Consider the following 18,600-nt stretch of genomic DNA (forward strand, 5'->3'; position numbering starts at 1 on the left):
CACAACAACAGTATGGTCAGATCAAGAGGAGCTAGCAGGAAGCCACTCTGTATCTTTGCAGAAGACTTGCCAATGAGAATGTTTTATGCTCATGGTGCCTTCCTCAGAGGCAGTGGAGCTCCAGTTTGCAAAGGCATTGGCTACACCACCCAGGGCAGCCCAAGTGCACAGCAGAGCAGGAGTTGTATTCCCAGCCACCACCAAGGGATGCCTGGCCTTGCATGGAATGGCCAGGTCACGGGAGAGCTCACAGCCTGGGCCTGAGCTGATCCTACTGCTGCTTCAGCCACCTGAGAGCCCAGAGCTGGAGTCACCCCTGGAGAGCAGCAGCAGGAACAGGGCCCAGCACCACTTTCCCAGGAATGTGGCAGGCACCCTCCATTCATCTGCCACATGAAACCCTTTTCCAGCTTGCTGCTAAACCATCCTTTTGACAGGAGAGAGCTTTGAGCCATTCCCAGGTGAATCCTTTCTTGTCATTACCTCCACTTTGTTGATCATAGGGAAACCAATAACTGTCAGCACATCCTCTCCTGCATTCTCAGGCATTGTTCATTTTATTAGGAGAAAAACTCATTCTGTGAAAAATATTTCCAAGACAATATGAACATCAGGTCTATATTAATATTTACATCAACGAATATTACAGAGCAAGGAAACAAAATTAAAAAACAAAACAACAAGCCCTCCATCTTGATCACAGCTGCTGTGAAAGCCACTCAGCAGTGCTGGAAAGCTTCCTCCCATCCAAGTATTGATCGCTGGAAACATTCCCTGCTCATGACATTCATTGAAAAGGCAAATGCTTTGAAAATACAATAGAGTGAACAATTTTTCTTTCTTTGCTTCATCCTCCTTTTGGACTAAATGGAGTTTGACAGATTTATTTTTTTTTTAATTAAATATCAAGTCTACAGTATAGCTATGTGTTGCAATATGTGGTTATATATTTGTCCTGTCCTGCACATTTAGTGTTCGGGTAACACTCAATATCACTAAAATTAATCCAGAGCAACCACATTATTCTCCTGTGGCTTCAACATGACCCTGTATGTGGTTTGCCCATCTAATAAGAGAAACAAACCACGTGTTTTATCAAAAACATGCTGAATTGGGGAGGCTTATGTTATTGTTAGGAGTAAGAAATTTTGTTGTGGAAATACAGCCTGGAGACCCTCATCCCCTACTGGTAGTTCCTATCCTATGCACTTGCATAACTTCTTGTCTCAAAACATTGCGTGATTCCAAAGGCTCTGAAAGCTTTGGGACAAACACGGACTGGCTAATGTTGGTTTTGCAAACATCATGTAAAGCTGGCTGGTTTTTACACAAAACTGGATAAAACAAACTAAGTTTACTTCATGTCAGATATTCTCAGAATAACTACATTTTATTCAAAGTGTAGTTGTTCATGTGGTAAGTTGACTGTCTATGTTTAAACATGAGGTTCACTTGTAAACAATGCAGAGTGAGATCCCCAAAATGAATGATCACACATGTTGGTGGACAACACTTTGGGCATGGGATGCCAGAGTGGGATAACTCTGTTCTTATGGACAAAAAGCCATGACATCCCTCAATGTATCCATCAGGTACTATTGCCTGGGACACTGCACAAGGAGAACTGCCTGCTGCATTGGCAGTAAGAGCTGAAAAGAGTGTTTGTGGCCCACCAGGAACATCTGGTGTGTCAATTAGCATCAGCATTTGGGCTTGCTGAATATTACAGTGTGTATGCAATTGCCTGTGGAGAAGGAAGAAAGCCAAATGTTCATGGTTAATTCCACCTGCAGGAATTACCTTTCACATTGTCGTGTCTTTCACATTTGTTACCTCTTTTGCAGGTTTAGGTCCTCTTGTTTATGACTTGGTTTCCTAAAGAAATTTAAATTCCTAACCTCTTTGGAACAGAAATTTTGGGGTTTGGGGATTCATCAAGACACTGTATCTTGCTAATGAAGGTTAATCTGACCAATTTGACCATCTAGATGCAGAAATTTCAGCTCCCTTGTTCTCTCTCCCACACATGTAGAAGAGCAGTAGATTTGGAGACAGGTTGGTCAGCTCGAGTGAGGGCCAAGGCCACCAGCTCCAGGGGAAGTGTAACCTTTGGTGTGATCCATGCAATCAGAGCTCTTGACCAGGGCATGCCTCAGTCCAAGAGATGGAAGTTTCTGGTTAAGAAACACTGAAGCTCTCTCCACTGCTATTCTCCAAAGGAAAGCACCTCTGCTCATTCTTTCAGATATGGGGTTTTGATACACCCCAATGTAGATGAAAAGCATGTATAGGAAATTAGATATATTATATCCTTTGAGTGTTTTAAGTTCTCTTACCAATTTTAAGTTCTACTGTCCTCCTTTTCCCTCTAGCAGGAGGATTAATCTTTCTTCCTGCAACCCTGTGAGGACCAGCACTCATTTTCCAAAACTATACCTCAGCCCCAGCTGGGCTTTAACAGCTATCTAAGTAATTGGGACACCAGTTTTCTAGCTCAAAATTAATTATTTGGTGCTGTACAAAAATTAAAAGTTTCCATTTTCTGAGAAAATTAAAGAAAATAGACAACACTGTCTTTAGGCTATGGGCAATGTGGATAGGCTATTGAATGTTATGGAAACTCTTTAAAGGAAAGCATTGTTTCCAACTGAAAACTCAAAAAAGATCACAGGGAATTTTCTTCTCTAAAAGCTAGAGTCTTCTCAGAAAAACTAGCAGATTAATTGAATTCAAGTTTCGAAATAACTCCAGACCCTACCTCCCAGCACAACTGCCTCTGTGGCTATTTTCTTGCCATCTGAAATCTTCTGCCACCTCCAGATCTAGATCATACAATCCCCACCCTGAGAATGCATTTGAGGGGGGTTGCATTATCAGGGTAGAGATATACATGTGTTTTGCTGTAGGTTGCTCCCGAGCTCTGTGATTTGTTGCTTGTGTCCACACCCCAGTTTTCTACAAGGACTCCCAAGATGGCCCTGCTGTTGTGGACAGGGGAACTCCTGGTCTCATCTGTGCCACAATTTTGGTTTGCCATCCCATTTGTCTATGGGGGTGGGTCTGCATGAGCCAGACACAGGGAGCAGACACGGAGCAGCTATGGAGCAGGTATAGGTTCTGCAGTCCTGTGAATGCTGAAGGTCTGTCTTGTGTTTCTCAAGCCCTCATGCCAGAGAAAAGGGCCATCTGTGAATTTTGGCACATACTGAGTTCAGGCCTTGATTCCTTTCTACATGGAGGTTTTTATCTAACCCAGAGCAATAAATAACTGTCAGATTAAGCATGGCCATGCAAATGTTACTGTACTCAAATTGTAAAAGCTCCCTTTTATGTGGGTGCCCTCTGAAACAAGGCGACCCTTCCCAGCCCTAAGCTATGCTCAGCCCTTCTCTAATCACCCTGTTTTGGATGTGCAGCTTGCTGTGAAAGACAAATGACAGGAGCTATTAAACTCTGTCTTGTTGTGAGTGTGCTCAGCTGTAATATTGCAATTACAGACAGGCCAGCAGTTTGCTGAGGACTGAGGGCTGGGCAAGGATGGCTGGTCTCTAGTAGCACTGCATACCTGGCACCTGCAGGTCAGCCCAGACCACCTTCCAAACAGATCTGCCAGGGCTGTGCAGGGGTACAAGCCGGGGCTGGCCAGTGCTCATGCCATGGAGGGAAGCCATGGGAAGAGCCAGGAGGCCCCCACAACTGGAACACATCTTCATTCATGGAGCTCAGTCACAGTGTAGCTGATGGGCAGAGGTGGGGAGAGTCCACAACTCCCCTCACCCACTGCAGCTCCCTCACTGCCCTGGCAGGGTTTGGGCATGACCTGCATTCTGGAAAGCCAGGATGAGTCAAGCAGGCAGGAGACATAGAGGAGCATTTCAGAGACATCTGAATGTTTTGTGAGGTGGCCACTGCCCTGTGAGGGCAGCTTGCACTGTGACTGCACCACTCTGCATGCCCTGCAGCATGGAGTGAGTGCCACAATAGACACCCAGGAACACTCAGGGGCACCCAGTGGGATCCAGGGGCGTGTCCAGGCTGGTTGGTGAAGCCTCCAAAGGTATCAGGATGCCTAGTCTCCATTAGACTCCATTGTCATTTCTGAAAGCTTTGTCTTTCTGTAAAGGAGGCTTTCTGTATCAGCAAGGTGTTAGCAGGGATTCTTGAGCGAGAATAAATAAATGCTGCCAGGAATTGTAAATTAAAAGTGATAATTGGAAGAGCTATATTGGAGCATATTTGCCACATACCCACTTGCTCACCTGCTCTTCATTAACACAGCTCAACATCCTAGATTCAGTTGGGGAAAAAAAAAAGCTTTTTTCAGTTAGGAAAAAAAAAATAAAATTCTTTTCAATCTCCACTCCCAGCCCCCCTTCCTGCTACTTGGATGCTAATCAGGATGAAGCTGAAATAAACCAAGGGCAGCCACTGTGGCAGGCAGATGCCTCACTCGTGGGCACACTGAACAACATGCTCTCCTTGATCCCACCGAGCCCTAAGAGCACCCTAACCACACCTGAGCCCGTTCTGCTGCTTCAGCCAGTGCTGGGTGACTGCGGGGGCTGCAGCCGCTGTGTGCAGCACACAGGGTGCATTCATCTTGGGTTCGCCACAGGGACTCATATATTTAATCTGAGGGAGTCCTTGGCCTCGGGCAGTCAGGAGTGTCAAGGTTGCTGCTGCCACAGAGATGGATGCAGGTGAGCAATCTGCCTGATGGGGCTGAATAAATAAATTAATGGGAATCTAGTGTCCATAAAATAAGGGGAAATAAAAAATAGGTTAGCTTTTACAAAGGTCACAGTTTTGAGAGAAGGCAGTCTCCAGAACGGCTGCGTGGAACATAGCAGGCACTCAATAGAGTTTGGAAAAGAAATTAATTGAATGATTCCTTCCCCACTGTAAATTGAATTGTTACAAATCTGAATGTGGCAAATCTTTCCATGATACAGAACTATTGCACTGTAGTTCACAGGGTTGCATAGGCATTGACCACTAGCAGATTTCATTTGTAAACTACTTGAAGGCAGAATTTAACAACTACATTTATTTATTTATACATCAAATGAGAACTGCCTTTTGCCTGGCTTTTCTGCAGAAAATAATTTGATATTAAAAAAAAAAGCAATACGTCTCATTTCTTTAGACAAGGGACTGTTTATAGACATAATGAAAGAGAAAATGCGAATGCTTAGAAAAACAGATGGGTAGATATCAGCAAAAGATAATAGCAGGGATTAAAGATGAAAACTATGAAAAATATTAATTAGATAATTTCCTCAACAAAAGACATCAAACTGTACCAATATGGGGAGTGTATGGTGGTAATGACTTGCATTGTGATACGATCACAGTGTCTCAATAAGGGATTAGGGCTTCACTGTGTCAGTGCTGAAAAAGCCTATCTTTGTGAGGCAGCTTCAGATCTCCTAATGAAAGGAGCTACATAGTGATAAATGGCATTATGTGCTTGCAAGGTTATTGTTACCTCAAGGTCACTGTTGTCACTTTCCTCTCCTTATCCTCATGAAAGCCAATGCTATTAAAACTCAATCACAGTAATAGGGAGGGAGCTTGCTAACACACAAGATGCATGTTAGAGACCTTTTGCTGGGGTAAAGCCAGGATTGCAAATTTAACTTTATACGATGTTGAGTGTGAATACTGTGGCAATGACACACCCATAGATTCCCTTTAAAATTTGCCACTGGATGGGTGCAGGTTTCACACCTGCAGCGGAGTATTTTGAAGACATTTTCCCCCCAGAGATGCCATGCCAGCCGTGCTGATGTCCATATGCTCTTGCTCTCTAGCCAGCAGGTCACGGGGGCTTTGTGCTGTCCCCAGCCCCGTGAGCCACTCAAGGGTAAGCACATCTTCAGGGCAGCTGTTCTGGCAGTGTGAGTCCCTGGCACCTTATCAGGTGCACAGGGATGCTCAATGGTTCAGTCCAGTGCTAAAGCCCAGGTGGATTCAACAGACACACTCCTGTTAGATGTCTCCTCACTGGACTGCCAGCATGTTCCTCTGATTCTCCTTTTCTGTTAAGAAAATTTCCATCTCCTGTTTTCATGGGTGATCCCATATACATTTAACCATTTCCTGAGACATACGGGTCAGATCCTGTTACAGTTACACCAGGCTGGGTAGTGCTGGAGCAAACAGAGTACAGAAGGAATCCTGCAGCTCAAGGCTGGAGGACGACTGAATTCTGTCTGGAAGGAAAGCATTGAGAGCTTTAAAAAATTGCAACTAATTAAAATTTAAAATTAGTTGACAATTTGACAGATACTGACACATGGATCTCAAAACACGAAGTTATTTTCAGTCATTTGTGTGTCTGAATGCAGGGGCTGCTTCTCCATGTAATGTGCTAACTAGAAAACCTGATTAATTGAATGTTGGTAATTGAGTCTGGAAAATAAAGGCATTTATCAACGAATCTCAAGTATTTATTGTTGCACAAATACAAAGGCAATACAAAGACTGCTATGTATTACTGATCAATATTATAGTCATACTTTTTTTCTGAGATGAATGACAAAATGCTTTTTGTCATAACCTGCTTATGCTATCACAACAAGCAGTTTGGAGCAGTGAGACATGTTTTGCTGGAATTAAGAAGTTGTAAAATTGCATAATATAAAGATCAGAAGCTGAGAACTAAATTTGCATTCATGAAAATGTAAGCTGCTGGCTGAAATCAGGTGAGAATTTGGTTCACTAGAACCAGTTGGACAGAGGAGAAATGGTTGCCCAGGATTTGCTCTGCAAGTGAGTATTAACAACTTGCACACATCTCAAATCCTTGCCATGTGATAGCCCATTCTTGTGCAAAGGGAGCCTGTGTTGGGGACCTTTACAGGTTTTAGGAAGTTGAGCTGTCTCAGATGAACACTACTCTGGACTCCTCCATGGCATCCATTACTATTGTGACTCTGCAATTTTGAAGGGAGAAGAACTCCAGGTGTCTAGATGCTCCAAGTGATTCAGCACAACCTTTCCAGAGCAAAGGATGCTTACAAGCTTGGAATGAACCAAAGCACACTCAGGTAAGGGGATGAGAGCTGCAGTGTTTTGCCAAGGTCAACTCCAAATCTAGTGACCCTTGCCTTCCCATCACAAGAATCATGCATGCAATAAAACCGAATCTCAAATCCCATGTCTGGTCTCATTCCCTTAGCTCTGTTTCTAGCGATGGCTGTTCAGAACCTGAAAAGATTTTGTTGCATATTTTCAGAAAAGAAAGCAAATAGCAGCCTTCAATTTTCCCTATGTCAGAAAAAGCAAAAAGGTATTTTAATGACCATTGATAACTTAAAGTCTTGAGGTAGTCTTTGTGCCATTAAACAAATGGATGCAGTGATAAGCAGAAGATATTACATAAAAAACACATCACCTGCAACTCTCCTTCAGAGATTCACCCTATCAATACCCAAGCATTAAAGATTTCACAAAGAGAAGGTTGTATATATCATATTTAATACACTGCAGCAAATGGGTATAGCAGAAAAGAAAAGGCAAGACAGATCTGTAGCTGTGTTTGTGGCCAGATTTCAAATAATCTCTGCAGATAAGGTTTCATGGCACCATCTCTTCTGCCTACATGAGAGAGGAATAGTGTGTTTAAAAAATGAAAATCAAATTTATTGGGGACCACTGGACCTTTAGGTGAACACATAACATACATCAGAATACTTAATATTCAAAATTATTTGCATCATAATAGCAGAATTTATGAGTGATACATTCAACTGTCAGTGTGCATAAACCGGTATTGATTAAAATAATATCTAAAATTCACTATGGAGGTGCAGTCTTATCCCTGGGGATTAATAACCATTTGAGAGGTGTGGATGGCTCAAGGTGCAGTCAAGGACCATTAACCCCACATTGTCATTAATACCCAGAAAATGTTCTGTACCATGGTCATTATCGCTGTTATAAACTCTGAAAGAAAAATTACATAGATGTATGGATTTTTTTGTTATAGCTGATGCAGATGTAATTGGTGTGTACAAAGCATGACTCAAGCATTAAAACTGCTCAGGAGTCTTCCAGGCTTGCCTGAACCATTTCTCAGCATTTTGCTTCGCCTTTAATTAATTGCACTCTTCAGCCTCATTTCTCTATTTGTGCCATGCCCAGGTGGAAAGAGCATTTCTTAACAGTAACTAACATCTAAAATAATTTCTTACAACATTGAAGGTGAGATGCATTTTCAATATCCTTTTGAAAGAAAACTCTGTTGAGAATTCCTTAGTTTATCCCTTTTCAGATGCCCAGGTCTCAATTTAGAAGCTCTTCTGTTTGCCTCACATCACAGAGAGGTGCATATTTTGCTAGCAGGAAGGATAGGGTAGTCACAGCCTGTTAGCAAAATATACACCTCTATAACAGGGAAGGCTAAATTTAAGAAATAACGGATGTTTTTTTACAAGGCAGGATATAAGCAAACAAACACAAAAATGGTTCAAAAACAACTAGAAATATGAAAGAGGATGTAACAGATTCCACAGCATTCTTGGCAGATTATCCCAGGAGAAAATATGAAGTTTATATATACATAGAGCTGTGTGCATATCTGTGTTAGTGGTTAAATTTTATGTGGAGGACATTCAGTGTATGTACAAAAATAATATTCTATGAAGATGATCTTAGTAACTGCATAGTTGGAGCTTGCTTCAGATTTTAGACAAATCAGCATTCAAATACCTTTGTTAGAGAAGCAAAGAAATACTAACTGATGCCAAAAAAACCCCACCATTTATTGCTGAATTAAATTTGAGGTTCTACAAGATATTACCTAATTTATGTATTAACCTCTAACTAAGGTATGCACATCAAAGGATTTTACTTGTTTTTTAAAGATCAGGGCAAGTCTCTAATATTTCATGTTTAGTTTACCACAAGAGAGGAACTGAATGCTTTACTTGGGACCATGTGCACACATCAGAGGGATGCCCCATGAAGTTTGCAGTGGGAGGGAGACAGGTATTCATCATAAATGTCTGCCCATCCTGCTTGCCTAGCTGTTTACACTTGCATTATTGTGAGCAGCTGGAAAAGACTGCTGCTCTCCAGAATCAAGTGCCTGACTTCCCTTGGTGCTTCACTGCTCAAAAAAATATTATTAACAGTCCTTTGTCAAATTAGAAGGGAACACCAAGGGAGAAAAGAGAACTACTATTCAAGGGGCTGCTCTGGGATGCTACCAATTCCTTCAGACAGTGAGATATCAGACATGGAACACACGTTAAAATTTTCAATAACCACAGATTTGGGAGAGTCTTCAATGTGTTGCAGGATTGAAAATTGAATGGAAAACAAAACAAACAAACAAAACAAAATAAAATAATAATAATAATAATAATAATAATAATAATAAGCTAGCAGCATGGGCTCCATCATCTGATTGTCACCAAGGTCAAAACCAAGTGCCATGCTGAAGAGGAAAGGGAAGTCCCAACTTGCCCAGCAGCAGTGCTGGGGAAGGGGGCTGGGTGCAAGCGGCCACCCACAAGCTAAGCATGAGCTGAGAGGAAGGTGGTACCACAAGGATGGGTCTTGTGTCTATGACACAGGGTATGATCGTTGTCACCTGCCACCTGGCACAGGGCAGGCCACAGATGGAGGAATGACACTTAGTGGAAGGCAGGTAAAAATTTGGCAAACACAACCTATTGGGTATCAAAAGAATTGAGTCTGTTTTGTCCAAATCACCATCTTCTGGTATGCAGAAAGTTGTTCACAGCAGACAGTGGTGTGCTGTTCACCTGCTCCAGTGAGGCAGTACAAGAAGAAACTGGCTCAGTTTGCAACCTAGGCTCAGATATAGGAAAACTTTTTAATGATATGTCTATACAAGGCTACTTGGACTTTTAACCTTCTGCACTGATATATTTTCTAAACAATAAGAGATCACCTCCTGTCAAGACCAACTTTCCTTTGGACTCTACCCCTAGCAGGAAGGAGGACCCCAAAGCTTCTCAGGATCCTCTCAGTCTTGCCTCCCCTCAGCTCTCTGACTCCATGACAGTAAACCCAAAAGCTCCTTTTCAAGAGTGACAGATGCAGACTGGTCACTGTATCAGGGTGAGTCTGCTAGATGCAAGCTATAAACAAAGGTAAAGATGAGAATCAGCCACTATCATGTACTGTCAAAAAATGTTCTAAGATTTAACAGACATGCCTGACTCATAAAGGAAAGATATTGTGCTTCCATCTAAGCTTGACCTCAGTCTGTAGGGCTGCATGAAATACTGTAGATTAAGTGGTTGCAAATCCATCCTAGTCAGCAGTAAAGGAAATGCTACAAATCAGCCATGTTCACTCAGTTTATCTCTGCTGACATTGAGGTAAAAAAACAGATGTCTGGTTTGTACCCCATGGTCTGAAGCAGAGAGGAACTGTTTCTTGAAGATAAGTTTCAGTACTAATGTGATTCAACATGGGTTTGTAATTGCCAATATGGTTTTCTTCACAGCCCATATTTGTAGGCCTAGAAGTCTGAGTTTTTTCTAGGAACTTCCCATTTTCTGCCACTTTCCTTTTACCTTAAATACTATGTTTGATATGGTAGTGATGGTGCAGGTGAAACTAATATTGCAGTGAATAAATGAGTAGTTGCCAGTTTTATTTACGCAAGTATCATTTTCATGAAATTGTAACAAATATACATGTTGTGTGGTCCAGCTATCATGTGTCTGCTTCATTTTCAGTACACCATATTCGAGAGCTTGGGCTAACATACCTTGGGGTCTGACAGCAAATTGCCCTCTTCTTGTTAAATACCACGAGACTGTTTGGCATCCGAGAGGGCAGCCTTCTCAGTAGGTTTTAGATGAGGGCTGCCTTTCAAATAAATAAATAAATAAATAAATAAATAAATAAATCTGACCCTCCAAAAGCAAAGAGAAGTGTTGGTATCCAAGAAACTTAGAATGTGGATATGCAATTAATTTAACATGTATCTTAAGCATATGTCGTGGGAATAACTAATCCATCATTTTTAATGGCCTGTTTTCCCCCATGATTGGAATTCAGTTACTTTCTCTGTACCTAAGATCTTGTGGCATTAAAAAAAATCCTACACTGCCTCAAAAGTATGCAGGTTTTATTCTTGTATTAACATATATTTCCTTGGGAAATACAGTACTGAGACGAGGCACTTGTTACCCAGCACATGACAGGGACAGAAATTGAACAGCTGCCTGATGATCAGGTGAAAAGCAGAGATATGCAGGTGACAAAAATGTTCCTGATTCAAGCCCTGCCTGAAAGCAACACAACAAAGCCCTTCTGTAGCTGAGATTTAACAGTTCACAGAGGAATAATAAATGCCTTACTCACCCTATCAGTCTCTGAGCCAGGTAAGGACAGAGTTATGAGATCCCATCTCATTTACTTAAGTGCTTCTGTCACCATTTGAGCCCTGCTGCAGCTGGGAGCAACCACGCAAGCCTGACAACGAGCCACAATGCTCCTGCCCTGCAGAGCCTGTGGCAGGGCGAGGCAGGCAGCCTCACGCCCGCACCCCTGGCTGTGGGATCAGTCAGAGACCTAGAGGAGACATCAGGAGCATCCTATCTGACTCTCAGGATGCAGTCTGGGCTGCATGAACTGAAAGAAAAAATGTAAAATAAAACAGCTGGTGCCCCTAGCTGAAGGTAGTCCCTGAGCAGAGATCCACAGCTCTGGCCCTGGGAAAGCACCATTGAACCCTCCCAAATGACTGTCCCTCTTCAATTCAAATACCAGGTTTTCATTCAGCAAAGTTCTCATACAGTGGGACCTTGAGTTATTTGGTTGGGTTATTTGCCTGAAAGGAATAATCTTGCATTTTCTAACAGTTGTGATTTCTCTGCTTCATTGATTAAAACATCTCTTTTCCGCTATTTTCTCTCCAGCCACACACCCCACCCCCACTAATTAAATAGCTCCAACCCTCACAGCCGTGAGACTTCAATGGCTCAATAACATCCTGAGTCAATGTGTTGCAAAGCTGCTTTTTAATTCATTCTTCATGCAAATGATATACAATTAGACCTGGGTAATCTGCATTCCTTCTGCAAATGCTATTGTTAATAGGATTTAAGGAAAAAAAAACCTTCAGCTTAACAAATCAATGGCACATACAGGCTATCAGATCAGTTACTCCTTAAACCTTTTGGATGGCCAGACATATGGGGCAAGCAAGCAATGATTATAACAAGGCCTTGCAAGGGTACTTTGTGGTGCTTGGGATGTGTGACTTCAGAAGCTTTCCATTCTATTTTTTCTCTCAGCATGGCTTGCCGACTCAGGTCAGGAAAGGGGAAGGAGGATCCCAGAGGAAAAGGTCAGACCTTTAGGACATTCATTAGGGATTGCCAAGAGCTGGGGTTTCCTCAAAGCTTTATTTCTAAATTGAGCTGGATTTTTCAACAAGGCCCCAGCCCTTAGGACGGGTTTTTACCTGTTAACAAAGAGACAGAGGAAAGACAGAGAGGAAAAAAGCATCCCCTGTTCAGGCATGCCAGGCTGTTGTGGAGGGCTGCTGCGTTCTGTCTTGCAAGGAAAATTCTGGATGCGCTGACAGACGTTTCCAAGTTTCACTTCCAGTTCAGGTATCTCAATAAATCTCTCAAAAGAGAAAATGTTTAATGTTTTTCTTCTAAATCTTGACCCAAGGTAAAAAACAGTGTCCAGGACTCTCAAGCATAGTCTCTGCCTTTCTCAACAGGTGGTGGAGGACTGCATGGTCTTTCCTTGCAGTTAAGGTACATGGGGAAGAGGCATAGGCCTGTTACCTGAGAAAAGATGACCCCAGTGCTCTCACAACCCTTCAGTAGCTTGCAAAGCAGGAGGGTTGGGCAAGGACTGCCAAAGTGGGAAGGATCCTGGGACTGGAGTGAGTTCACTCTCACATAAATATTCTTGCCTTTCACTTCAACATTGGAGTCCCCATTGTTTGTGTAGTGTGACACATCAATAAAGCCGAAGAATTAAAGTTCTCCATCCACAGGGCATGAGCTAAGCAAGGTACACAGACCTTCTCCATGGTGAATCTCTACTTTCATTCAGCTTTGGCCCCCCAGTCAATAAGGGACACCAACTGTGATGAGGGCCCCAGTCCATCTGGAACTATTCATTTGGGTCACCAGATGATACGGACTTTCAATCCCTGCCAAATTTGTCCTGATTTGCACAAGGGACCAGATGCAAAAAGGCTCTGTATCCCAAGACAAATCCTCTCTTGTCACATCCATACCAGATACACTCACAGGCATATCACATTGGGATATCACAACCTTCTGCAGCCAGAAAATATTATCCTTCATTATGCATATACCTTCCAGTACAAACACAACAATGACTGATGTGCCTTGACAGCTCTCCTCTCTTTCCTTCTCCCCTGATGCGCTGCTGAGCAATGAGAAGCAGGCTCTCGGGGAAAAGTTTGCATGAGAAGTGATAACATGAGAATATGTCAGCATTCCTGGAAAGCATTCGGGCAGCGTCAGTCAACAGAACTGCCTGCAGGCTTAAAAAAAGCATGGAGCTCTTCTTAGACCTCACAGCCTGGCAACTGCATCTCACTCTCACCAAGACTCTTTGGCCTCACAGGAATCAGCTCTTTTTCCAGCCGGGAGGTATGCAGGACAGTAGGAGTAATAGGGTGCCATTTTTCATTAATTGAATAGGAAAATGCTTGGCTTTTTTTTTTTTTTTTTTCAAGAACCTTGTGCCACTAGCACCACAGGCAGGGCCCACACTCACCCTTACCCAGAGCCCACGAGGTTGCTTGTCTTAGTCCTCTCAGCCTGGAAACTGTATAAACTAAATGAACAGGACAAAATGACAGGCAGAAGACATACAGTGGTGGGTTTAGTGGCAGCTCCAGTGAGAGCTTCATCATTTTAACCACACCACATTAATTCTCAGTAGACTTCAAGGCTTCCTCTCTACTCCCTGCCATCCCTTTGCTCAATGTCCCTCTTCCTTTCACTGTCCATATTTGCAATAAATGCATGGTACATCCCCACAGAGTTGCTGCAGTGTCCTGGCAGCTGTTCTGAAGTGAGCAGTGGAGGATCCATGATGCCCTCAGGCAAAGCATCTGGCACAACAACATCCACTAGTGCAACTCACCCGGGCCTTCTGCCACTGTGTTGTAAAGAAGGAATCATAGCCAAATCATGATGAGCAGGATCTGTGAGCCCCAGTGTCCTGTTTGCACGTGGCTCTGCACTGTCCTTTGGAGTCAGAAGAATGCTAATGACAGCTGTACTGAAGCAGATCATTATGACAACTTGTCCTCTCCTGATCACAGAGGGTCTGCTCTAATTACAAGTACTAAGTGTAAACCCCAAGCAATTCCTCTAAAACCAATTGAATAACCCCAACCTTCCCTGGTGAAAATGGCTGCAGGTTTTGGCCCCAAAGTCCCTTTTTGCTCTTCCTCTTGCAGCCACAAGGCAGATCTTCCAGAACTTTGAAGATTGAAACAAAATAATGATGTCCAAGACATATTAAAAGGGCCAAACTCTGAGCTGCACTAAAGCAGAGCTCTGTGGGCTGGGTCTTTGCAGCCCAGAGATTACTCAGGTTATGTAGGTGATCGTACTCCCCTGGGACACTGTAAGATAGACCAGCATTTTTCATTTCATGGCACTTCTCTCTCCCACTGCTCCAGCTCAGGAAGACACCTGTTTCCTTTATTCAAACTCCTGCTGCAGGGCTCTGTGTTTGAACAGCAGCAAGAGGGACCTCAGCTCATCACATCACCATAGCCAGCAAGAAGTGTGGTCTAGCAGGGGAGGGGAGGGGAAGGGAAGGGAAGGGAAGGGAAGGGAAGGGAAGGGAAGGGAAGGGAAGGGAAGGGAAGGGAAGGGAAGGGAAGGGAAGGGAAGGGAAGGGAAGGGAAGGGAAGGGAAGGGAAGGGAAGGGAAGGGAAGGGAAGGGAAGGGAAGGGAAGGGAAGGGAAGGGAAGGGAAGGGAAGGGAAGGGAAGGGAAGGGAAGGGAAGGGAAGGGAAGGGAAGGGAAGGGAAGGGAAGGGAAGGGAAGGGAAGGGAAGGGAAGGGAAGGGAAGGGAATCTCTAGCTGTTTCATACTTTGTTACAGGCTCTTCTACCTAGGCTTTGCTACCTTTACATATTACCTACTAATATTACATCTATGCACTTTCAATCCCTGACTGTTAGAGATGATGCTTCTCTCTCTCAATGGATAGTGTCAGATAAGCATTTCAATTATGATCATTCAAATGAGTTACATCACCAAAGCAGAAGAGAAAAATATGTAAACAATAATGTGGTTATCTGTTCATCAAAAACTGTTCAGATATGGGGGGCCTCTATTTCACAAACTGTTCTAATTATCCCAGGTCCTTATACTAGGTCTCAGTATCCCACAAAAAAAACCTTTTCTTCTAGTCGTGGTTATTTATGCAATAAATATGTTTAAGGTCCTTTTCCCCTTTTACATCCTCCTGCCGTCACCTTCCCTGGCTTGTGCCCATTTTTATTTCTTCTCTTTTTTCCTTATGATCATGTTACTTTCAAAAATCTCCATTTTCTTGTAGTTAAGGCAACTGCTCTTGTAAATAGCAGCCTCAAGTGTGGATATTGCACTGAAAGTCTGACAATATTTCAGCAACTCTAGCCAGTTCTATCTGTGTTTTCAGTAGGATGAGACATCTTTATTGTCCTCATACTTATTCTGAATAAAAACCATAAAAAAATCAGAACTTAACCTACCTTATGAACATTTACCTCTTTACCTCTGCTTCTATGCAGGAGTCTTCAGAACAAAAAAATTTAAAATCTCAACGAAGCAAAAAACTTTGGCACCTTGGGAAGCTGGCATTTGTTTTATACGTCCCAGTTCACTTACCCTTCTTTTTGCATTCTTTTCCTGAGGCTGGACTGCCTGATGTGGCAAAGGTGATATTTATAGCATCACAGGGTGGTTCAGTGATCCACTGGTCCTCCTGCAAGTTCTAGGCAATCTTTTCAGTTCCGTGCTCTGCTCTTCATTCATCCATGACCTGCATCACTCATGTTCATGAAACTCACTGATCTCCAAGGGATTCTTTTCTTCTGCTGGAAGATCTGGCACCAGTTGTGACAAAATAGATTACAAGCTAAAGGCTGGGAGGCCTAGAAATAGATCATTAGAGGAAACCAATCTTGGAGCCAAAAGTGGCCTGAAATCACTCTTGCATGGGAATGTCTCCCCCAGCCCGTCTCCTGCAATGTGTCCTCCATGCATGTCATCAGCTCTGTCACTTTCCTGCAGGGAATTACTAATGGGTTGGGATCTCTTCTTCTCCCTCCTCTGCCCTTTCAAACCGGTCACGGCCATCCTCATAAATCTGCCAGGATGCTGACAGCCAGACTGCAGCTCACAGGGGCTCAGGGGACTTTGAGTGATATTCCTTCTGTTCCAGCTCTTTCCAAGACAGCCACTGATTTAGGAGGATGTCTCCTTTTACATGTTTGAACAAAATAATAATAATAATGATAATAATAATAATAATAAAGCAACACAGGGGGAGGAAAAAAGTAATAGGAAAGATAGTGGCACTATGATACTCTGTATTAAAGTGACTGCAATTGCAGGATGTCCCTGGAGAAACAGGCTTTCCAGGCAATGAAAGGAGCAAACAAAGAAAAACACAGACCAGGGAATTCTGTTTGCCTGTGCATTTGATAGAGTGCCACACATGCTTTATCTCTACCCAATGTCTTGTTAGTGAAAAGCTATTTATTTATTTTAGAACATGTTGATAATGAATGCTCCTAGCAGATAACATAGTTTCAAATCAAAACAAGGTTTTCAGTTAACTCTAATCCCCTTGATTTTATTTCAGCTAAGACTATCTGTAGTATTCTTTTACTTTCTTTACCAGTGAGCTGCTGCCAACCCTAATCACTCTGGCTCATGCCAGACATTATTTCCATTATCTGGCTGATTCTAAATGACCCTGTCTTCAGGACTGAAAGGCATCTTGATGTTATCCGAGGGACCACAGAAAGCTTACACACGTAAAGGCAGGCTGAGCAAAAGCCCTGTGTGCCACTAAAGGCTCACTCATCACATGAAAGCAGCCTGAAAATCAGTTTATAGATCTCTGGTTCTGAAATGAGTGTAGGAGATCATTGCTTTGTCACTCATAGTAAATGCTGTGATGGATGAACCTCCAAAGGCTGGAAGGTTTCATGTGGGTGAATTCTCAAATGCTGGCAACTATCCAAGGGTCTCCTGAGGATGCAGAACTGGAATAATAACCTTGTGGAAATACACATTTTAAGAGTACATGGGTGCTTTAGAGATTGTCCACAATTTAACAGCAGGAGCTGTAGTAAGAAGGTAAATTTAAATTGATTATTTCTAGGCATAAAAAGAGTTGGTAGCATTGAAAAGAAATGGGAAGAGTGATATTAAAAATATTCCTATCAGGTATTATAGCTTCTTTAGAAAGTCTCAAATAGACAAAAAACAAAATGGGAAGACTCCTATATTCAACAAAATATAATTTGACATGCTAATAAGCCAATAGTCTTAAATTATATAAAGCACAAGGGGAGTTCTTTGGTGACTCTTGATAGATCATCAGTTTGAACAAGTGATGGAAAAAACAGCTTTGTAAGTACCTATCTATAACCTATGAACATACAGGACAATCTGAATGCAACAGAACAAAGTTCTCTGGTCAGTGATTGCCTTTGCATTTTTAAGGGGAAATTTTCTGACTCAAATAGTAACTAATTTAACACTGGGAAATTTATTTCTGGAGCTCCTCTTGATAGACAGAGAACTGGGAGCTGGAAAGATTGTTTAGACAAAAGCAGCAGTAATTTAATGTCCCTTGTTTTATGCAAAAAACATGAAGTACAAATAAAAAAGAATATCGATACTTGATACTTTAAAGGGAACATTTCTCAACATTGCTCAACATCTCAATGGCTATGAGCCCAGCTCACTGGGAGAAAGAATTGAAAGAGAAAATTGTTAAAAATAGTCAAGAGCCACATAAACTGTAGTAGACATAGAAGGTTCTGCTCCTTAAAAAACCCCAGTGTTTCAGAAGGGAAGTGAAAGCAGATAGCCTTGTATGTAAACTAGCAATATATATAAATTAAAGGCTAGAAATGACTGAAAATTATTAAGTATGCAGAGTCTAAGTCTATCACATTTGATGTTATTGGGAAGAAACAAAGACAATATTCAAAATATTTAAAAGCTGGGACCCTCAAACAGGAGAAGAAATAACTCCATCAAAGACCTGAACAGTGAGCTCCGTAACCAACGGAATGTCTGTTCCCACTGCAGGACCAAGGGAAAAGCAGTAAAAATGGCTTTTAGGTATCTAAGAATATGAGGGTAAAAGTGCTACATATTTGTCATTGTTTCCATTTCTGATGTCTTCATTTCAGAGACACCGATAAACTGAAGGACTTCACAGAAATCCTGAGTAGTTAGGAATCTGGGAAACATGTTTTAATGTGGAGGATTAAGGAGTTATTTAACCCTTTAAACTAGTCATTCAGATAGAAGGGAGATGACTATGGATTTCACTGTCTTATTAGCAGTTTTATTAGTAGTTACAAATA

This window comes from Zosterops lateralis (genome assembly GCF_965231275.1).
Source record: "Zosterops lateralis genome assembly, chromosome: 3".
In the NCBI taxonomy this organism is placed as follows: Eukaryota; Metazoa; Chordata; class Aves; order Passeriformes; family Zosteropidae; genus Zosterops; species Zosterops lateralis.